The sequence below is a fragment of the Pinus tabuliformis genome, chromosome 6 (assembly GCF_031772625.1).
Source record: "Pinus tabuliformis cultivar Carrire ecotype Pingquan chromosome 6, CPIR1, whole genome shotgun sequence".
In the NCBI taxonomy this organism is placed as follows: Eukaryota; Viridiplantae; Streptophyta; class Pinopsida; order Pinales; family Pinaceae; genus Pinus; species Pinus tabuliformis.
Genome location: NC_142292.1, coordinates 1,185,279,854 through 1,185,289,202, shown reverse-complemented (window position 1 = coordinate 1,185,289,202; position 9,349 = coordinate 1,185,279,854).

The following is a 9,349-nucleotide window of genomic DNA, read 5'->3' as shown; positions in this document are numbered from 1 at the left end:
CCATTGTTCTGATATCATGGAAGTCACTAACATAGTACATTTGTGACCACTTCCCCATGTTGATTTATCAATTCGTAATTTTCTCAGAAATCATATGCATTTAATTGTTGTTGTTATTATTAATTATATACCATGATCTAAAATTGCGTTAACTCTCACCACCTTGTATTACTTTGAAATGACTATATGCACTCATGTGTTACTGAATTTCACTTTGTATATCATAGACGGTTAATCCTCGGGGTTAAGCTTGGGTTAGTTTGAGTAATTATTGAAGTCCAAGAAGACTAGGAAACTAATTCAATTGTTTCTTGTATATATTTAATATGTACACATTGTAGATCATTGATTGAGATAATCATTTATGTACAGTCTATTTATTTTCCACTTAGATTATCTTACAATGGTATCAGAGGAGGTAGTTTGTTCACCCTATTAATTCTGCCACTAGTTTTGTGGTCATCTAGAGCATTGTGCAGGAGATAGAGGAGATTCTCAGCCGACATATTGCACGAGAATGGGCATGTCTTTGATTCCTACTTATGGGAATTAAGGAGTGAATTATTCAAAGAAAAGGAGAAAATGGTATACTTCGCTATTATTTGTAATGCTCAGTTCTGTGTTGTGTTAAAAGGATGTTTTCGAAACCTTATGGTTATTGTGGAGTATAAAGGAAAACAAAATGGTTGTGCCATTATCATTCTCTCTAAGCATTCTAGCTTTTGTATTTAGATACATCGACCTTTCTTTGTTTCGAAAATGATAGTCATCTACCAAAACACTAGTAGAAAATGAGAAATTAGTGACTAGGTAACTAAGAAAGTTAGTCGCCACAGCTTTTCCTAGTGAAATACTACCAAAAATGAACAATCTTAAGTGACCGAACTAAAAAAAACTAACATATATCACTAATTTAGTCGCGGGTTAAAATATGTGACTAGCTAGTAAGTAATACAACTAAAAATGACTAACATGAATGACTAATTTAGTCTAAGAACAAAAATACAACTATCTAACAAGTACTACAATAATATGAATCAACTTTTTATGTTAGTCATCTTAATTGTGTCAAGCAATCTAAACTTACAAGTGATAGGGGATTGAAAGGTTGTTAAAGATTGGTTGAAAGGTTATCCTTCCTTAAACACTTCTTCATCCTCACATGGTGTATAGGTGAGCCAACTTTGCATTATTTATCTCTAATAATTTGTAATTTTAAAAATATATATTTCTTAATAAAAAAATTATTTTATGTATTTTTTAAAAATCTATTCATTAAATCTAATTGGATCTAGTTCCAATTTGAAATTAATTTTACCGGCAATTTTATTTTTTAAGACTATAATATCAAATAAAAACTATTTTAATTTCATATTAACTGACCTAGATCCATCTTAACCCTAGATATATCAAGTTCCAAGAGGGGTCCAATCTCTTGTTGTGCAAACTTTTTTTTCAATGCAAAAGTTGAGGAAATGTTTGCACCTCGAGAGATTGGATCTCTCTTGGCACTTGATAGTTATAGGGTTAATATGGATCTATGTTGGTTATATAATACTATAATATCTATATTTGTATTTGTGTCTCTTTGTTATTCCCTCTTTCTATCTCACCCCCCAAACATACACACACTCTCTCTCCCTCTCTTTCCCTTCTCTATCTAACTCTCTTTTCCCCTTCTCTCCCTCTCTATCTATATCATTCTCTCTATTCCCTTGTACTCTCCTCTCTCCCTCACTCTCTCTCCATGACTCCATTTTCACCCCCTCTCTCCCTCCACCTTTCTCCCTCTATGTTTTTCTTATGCCCTCCCTCTCCTTCCCCCTCCAATTCCATCTCTCTCTCCTCATCTCTATCTTCCTTCCTCTCTATCCCTTATCTCCCACCTCCCTCTATCTCTCCCCCCAAATCACTCTCCCTCTCTCTCTCTCTCTCCCTTCCAACTCTATCACTATCAACCCCACCTACCTGTCCTTCTCCATCTCTATGTCTCCATCTATCTCCCTTCCCATTCTCTCCCTGTCTATATCCTCTCCTCTTCTTTATCTTCCCTCCTCTCCTCTCTCCCTCACTCTCTCTCCATCTCTCCCTTCTCAAACCTACCTCTCCACCTCTATCTCTCCATGTATTTTTTCTTTCCTCCGTCTCTCCCCCACTCCAACTCTCTCTCTCTCTCTCTCTCTCTCTCTCTTATTTCCTCTCACTCCCTCTCTCCCACCTACATCTCTCTCCCCCCCATCACTCTCTCTTTTTCTCTCTCTCTGTCCTCCAACTTTTTCACTATATCCCTCCTTCTCTCCACCCCCTCCCCAACTCTCTCTTAAATTTGATCACATTGTATTTTGATTAAGAAGTTATCTAAATTTAAAAAAACTTATTTGGTTGTAAAATAGTAAACCTATATTTTGGATCAATCATGTCAAAGGAAATAAATTAATGAAAAGCTTTAAAAAATCATGCACCTTATTTAATCTATTATAATTAGTCAATATGCTTGCTCTCATCCCTTGGATCCTTAGCTAAGATGGATCTATGGTGGCTCTTTATATATATATATATATATATATATATATATATATATATATATATATATATATATATATATATATATATATAAAGAATCGACATAGATCCATCTTAGATTAATTTTATTAAAACCTTAATTTAATTTCTATGGGAATATTTTTAGTAGTGGTGAGAATAGAGTGTTTAGATATATCTCAAATTGTAACATTTTCCCTTTTAGATTCAATTAAAAAAATGTGTTAAGATTAAATTAAAATAAAATACTTTTACTATGAAATAAGTTATGGTTTTTTGGCATGTGGTATTGATAAGCCATGGTATTGGCCCATGGTATTATAACAAAACCTATTTACAAATTAATATCTGTGGTAGGGTGAGGGTGAATATCCATGGTTAACAATCTTGTCATATTGTTATAAAATATTTTGATTGTGAAATAATGTATGTTTTTTGGGCATATGGTATTGATAATCCATGGTAATCCATGGTATTGACCCATGGTATTGTAACAAATTCTATTTTTACAAGTTAATAGTATCTACCGTAGTGTGGGGATGAATATCCATGGTTAAGAATCTTGTCATATTGTTATAAAATATTTTGGCTGTGAAATAAGTTATGGTTTTTGTACTTGTAGTATTGGTAAGTCATGGTATTGGCCCATGGTATTGTAACAAAGCCTATTCACAAGGTAATAACAAAATAAAAATATAACAAATTGAATTTTGTTATTTTTATTAATTTAACTTTTTATTATTAATTGAGGTGGTATTTAAATGTTTACACTCATCCCAATATCATTTTTAACTTCTTCTTCTCCATTTTAACTTAGCGTCTTACGCAAAAATAACAAATTGTTATTAAAAATAAATCATTTAACCCAATTTCAATTTATATATTTTATTTTATATTATAAATATTTCTTTTCCTTTTCATTTCCAGTTTAGCCTTGGGTTCAAATAAAATATTCACAAATTACAACATCACAATGTAGCACTGCATTTTTGTCTACCTTGTTTATATCAGTGTTGAAATTATAGAAGAAGGAAGACCATCAACATGATCTATGGATTTCATGGGATTCAAACCCTAGATGGAGTTTACATGGGAAACACGTGAGGAGAGCATCAACGATTATATGGAGGAAGGGAAAGGTCATTAGACATGGAGATTTTGGTAATTTTTACATGGGTATGAATTTGGACTCTAGTGAGTCCTTCCTTTTTATTAAATATGATTTTTGTTCTTATGGGTAAACAATTTCGAGGGTTTATATGATCAAAGCATAAATTTTATCTAGAGTTGAGGGGTTAATGATTATGGTAATGCAGATCTTGAAGTTTTTGGTAATTTTTACATGGGTATCAATTTGGACTCTCAAGAGTTCTTCCTTTTTACTAAAGATGATTTATGTTCTTATGGGTAAACAATTTCGAGGGTTTATATGATCAAAGCATAAATTTTATCTAGAGTTGAGGGTTTAATGATTATGATAATGCAGATCTTGAAGATTTTGATAATTTTTACATGAAGATGATTTTTGTTCTTATGGGTAAAAAATTTTGAGGGTTTATATGATAAAAGCATAAATTTTATCTAGAGTTGAGGGTTTAATGATTATGATAATGCAGATCTTGAATATTTTGGTAGTTTTTACATGGGTATGAATTTGGACTATAGAGAGTTCTTCCTTTTTACTAAATATGATTTTTTTTCTTATGGTTAAAAAATTTCAAGGGATTATATAACCAAAGCATAAATTTTATCTAGAGTTGAGGGTTTAGTGATTATGATAATGCAGATCTTGTAGACTTTGGTACTTTTTACACGAGTATGAATTTGGACTCTGGAGAGTTCTTCCTTTTTACTAAAGATGATTTTTTTTATTATGGGTAAAGAATTTCAAGGGTTTATATGATCAAAGCATAAATTTTATCTAGAGTTGAGGGTTTAATGATTATGATAATGCAGACCTTGAAGATTTTGTTAATGTTTACATGGGTATGAATTTGGATTCTGGCCAGTTCTTCCTTTTACTAAAGATGATTTTTGTTCTTATGTGTAAACAATTTCGAGGGTTTATATGATCTAAGCATAAATTTTATCTAGAGTTGATGGTTTAATGATTATGACAATGCAAATCTTGAAGATTTTGGTAATTTTTACATGGGTATGAATTTGGACTCTGGAAAGTTCTTCCTTTTTACTAAAGATGACTTTTGTTCTTATGGGTAAATAATTTCGAGGGTTTATATGATCAAAGCATAAATTTTATCTAGAGTTGAGGGTTTAATGATTATGATAATATAGACCTTGATTGCGACAAACAATTCATGAAAATACAATGCCCAAGTAAGCATTTTGCATGTCCTTATTGAGATTTTGTTAATTTTTACATGGGTATAAATTTGGACTATGGAGAGTTCTTCCTTTTTACTAAAGATGATTTTTGTTCTTGTGGGTAAACAATTTCGAGTGTTTATATGCTCAAAGAATAAATTTTATCTAGAGTTGAAGGTTTAATGTTTATGATAATGCAAATCTTGATTGTAACCAATAATTCATCAAAAGACAAGGAACAAGTAAGCATTTTTCATGTCCTTATTGTAGAAATCGTTTAATGGTTATGATAATGTAGATCTTGATTGCTCCCAATAATTCACCAAAGGACAATGGACAGGTAAGAATTTTGCATCTCCTTGTTGTACAGATCAATTCGCTCCTCCCTAGATTTTCTAGGGTCAGAATGCATGAAATTTTATTTTTTCTTTTCACCTTTTTTTAGTGTCTGATTGCTTGTTTAATAGACTCTACCATGCCCAAATTCAAAGGGCTCAAGTGATACAAGAAAATTTTCTGGTAGGATGCAAATGCTAGACCTTCCTCAAGCTTTGTTACATGAAATTAAAATTTCTTATAATCATGAACATAAAATATTTTATGTTTCATCCTTAGATTCATATCTCAATGCCTACAGATTTAAACCATTTTACTATATTTTAAGTAGAATATACTTAGTTCCATTAAACCTTATAACTCTCCAAACCTTAGTTTAATTTCAGCTAAAAAGAATGAACATGAATGGCTTTTACAATTTAGATTCAATGCTTACGGACAATGATTAAAAATGGAAGAACCCAAATGGTATGATAACTTTTACCCACCCATCAATTTCCAAGATATTTCCTATTATTATGAACCTAAATACAGAGAGTAGAAGAAGAAGAGGAGCCTGGATGAGGTGGACCCTGACTTGCTTGATACTTTTCAAAAGTTGGGCATGCCCTTGACTAGAAGAAGAGATTGACCAATGTTGTTTTATATGTTATTTTTGATAGTGTTTTCATTGCTACCATGCATAGGCAGGCTCTATAGGCAGCTGATGTTATCTTTTGTTCGTTATAAGAGCTAATTCAAGAGTACCTTTATGTAGTTAGGAAGTAGCTTGGTAGGGTTGTTCCTCTTGTTGATAACTATTATGCTACATTGTATTCCTTTATTTAGTGATAGTTCCTTCTATTAAATCCCCAAGAACACTTTGTCACCCATGGAAATATCCACATATTTCAGGATGAATGAGATGGAGACTAGGTAGTTTGAGAGGACTCTTATTATTGTAAATGAGAGGAGTTCTCTGACATATATTGAAGGATTCACTGCACCATTTTATGACACTAATCATCTCCATGCCACAGTACTGGATCTTTATTGCACCGAGGGAGTAACAATAAAGTATTCCACTATAAATAATTGGTATATTGAGGACGAGGAATGCAGACGTAGAATTTATAATTTTATTACGAAAAGAGGTTTGTGTGATGGAGACAAATCCTACAAGTAAATCATGTCATTATATTTCTATGAAATCTCAAAATGTGTTCAATGCAGAAATATGTATGTACTCTTGAATTTATCTATATTGTAATAAGATAAAGAATAAAGTTGTCATTGCAAATAATTGGGATCTACCATGTAAGTTTACTTTACTACATGGAATTCTTGATTTGTTAGATCCCAACTATTTAGGGTTGAATTTATTTTTGTTGTAATCTGATTAAGAATAAAGCTGTCATTTTAATCACTGAAATATACCATGTAAAATTTAATTACTATATGAAATTGTTTATTTGTTATAGCCCAACTTATTAGGATTATGAAGAGTCCTCTTTCACGACAATATTTATGAATTCTCTATTCTTGCTCAAAGAATTACATATTATAGAAAGGTGGAAAATAAATGAGATGCAACTGAATGGATTATGTTTTAAAATGTGTGAAGCGAGTAGAAAATAATTTTCACTTGCATTCAAATATTTTGGAGCACCCACTAAAGCGCTTCAATTTCCTCCTAGTTAATTCCATTTCTACTATCCCAATGCTTCTAGAAGTCCTTCTCCAAAGTGATCCCTTAACTATCTTGGAGGGAAATTGGTTACATGATTGGAACCCACACATTACAATTTGATTAGGAGTAAGGGATGAGAAAGCTTCATATTCTTCAATATATTCCGCATGTTAAAAGCATATCGAATGATTTCATTTGTGTTTAATCGATACAACAATCACTCGAGAATTTGTTAGGATTTTGAGACCCTTTTCAATAAAAAAATTTCTCAAAGTTATGTCATCAATTAAAGAAATTAAAGAAAAGGTGAAAATGATGCAATGAAAGGATTTTCTATTTTAGTGCCTAAGAATGCCTTGCTAATGTGAAGGGCTTGGTATTTTCATGACTCAATATTAGCCACATTTGACTTCCTAGCAGTTCTTTTAATTTAACTTTTGTTGTGTTTATATTGCTATCCTTGAAGTTGGTAACCTACTATGTGTGTAATAGGAAGTATTAAATACTAAACACTCTCAAAGGTGATATTGATGGATGTCTGACTTTAAATGACCCTACTTGACACTTTAGTATTACATGATCATGCAAAGAAATCATTAATCAATATTAAAGGGAAGATGATTAACGTGCAATGTTTCTTGGCTTGTCATATAGTTACTGCATTTTCTCCCCAATAATATATTTGAGGCTACATTTTGGTTGTTACTTGTGGAACTTCCATTTGGCTCATAAAAACATCGAGGATAAATGTCCACTGCATTGGCATTGAACATCATCAAAGAGGAATTCACCAAAATTAGTAGAGGACATGGGAGAAATTGGCACAATGAGTGGATAACGCTATAGAAACAACGAGGCGCCATAATTTCTTGTGTATTTGGATTGACTAAAAATTAACTAGTCACAAAAAGTACCTTTTTTTCTGAATATTTTCATGTATACATAAATACTAAAAACACAATTTCAGACTAATTATTAAAACTAATAATTATCTGCTAGTCATAATCTATAACTAAATAGTATAATATGATTAATATTATTGGACAAAACTATAGGGTCAGATTGTGAGGGGCATTGTCATAATATTTGTACATTTCTCATTGTATTAGACAATCATCTCTCAAAGTGTGATATCCATCCAACGAAATGTACTCCCAGAGACCATTGTGGGATTGAAATTTTTCTTTCAGTGGAAAAGTGGTAATATATTTTCATAGGCCTTAGTATTCTACTTCCCTAAGGTTTTGACACTACTCGCAACTAGCACCTTCATTCAACCAAGTGAGGTACTCATCTTGGAAATTTGAATTATTTTGTCTCCACAATCCAATATGATGCTGGATCAATCTCATGATCCTAAGAACATAGGTTATAATAGTGAGGAACTTTTACTGTGGGAAAAATAATATCCAAATTTAAGTAACATAACTCTTTTAGAACAAGCAATAAGGATATTTTTTACACCAATATTTTTTTTACAAGTTTTTACAAGTTATCTATTGCATGATATTTTTAACATGTAACTTAGTTGGTATGATTGTGCCTAAAGTTTTGTTGAAGGTTGAATACTAAGTTCCTAAGGTGTTATTTTCTATGGTGACATTTTATTTGTTTTGTTTATAAAGGTCATCTAGCCACATAGTGGCCACTATCGAATGTTGAGGTATATGTTGTATAAATATTTTATATTCTACTTTATTTTATATTCAAGTATTCGTCATCTTTCATGTCTTATACTCTGCATTGTATCTTCTATCATTTTCATGAGAGGAACTCAATATTGATGGTAAGAAGCATCAATTGAAGAAAGAGGAGAACAATAACACTAGAGCAACAAATGCAAAATGAGAGAGAGAAGAGAATCTGCCTAGTGATACCCGTAGAGCCAATATCTTTCATAAGAAACACTCATAGAGACTGATGGTCAAGCCTTCAAAGTTGATGAATTCACTTGTAATGCTTTGGCAACATAGTGATAATGTTTTGAAATGATAAAACAATATTTCATTTGTAAATTAATGTAGTCCAACTGATATTAAGTTGGAAACTCATATTGTAATACTTGATATTTTGTATAATAAAATTCATATGGTTGAAATTATTTTTATTTGCACTTGATATTATTTAGTCTTGTAATTAACATATGTAACTGTGTGTTATCATATTATATAAACATGCACATTGTATGACATTTTTTTAAAATTTAGTCACAAAATCATACTAATTAATTTATGTTGATTATTAATAAACACATAAAATCAATCTAAAACTACTAAATTAGTAGTTTATATTAATTAATGATGAAGGTGAATAAAATGAATATATCATTGAATTATTCGTTTATAATGATTATGAATGAAATTAACTGAAATTAATAGAAACTACTAAATCGGTCGTTTATATAATGAAGATGAAAATACCAAAAAAAGATAAATGACAATTGTAAATGATAAGTTTTTTATTAAAATGATCACTAAA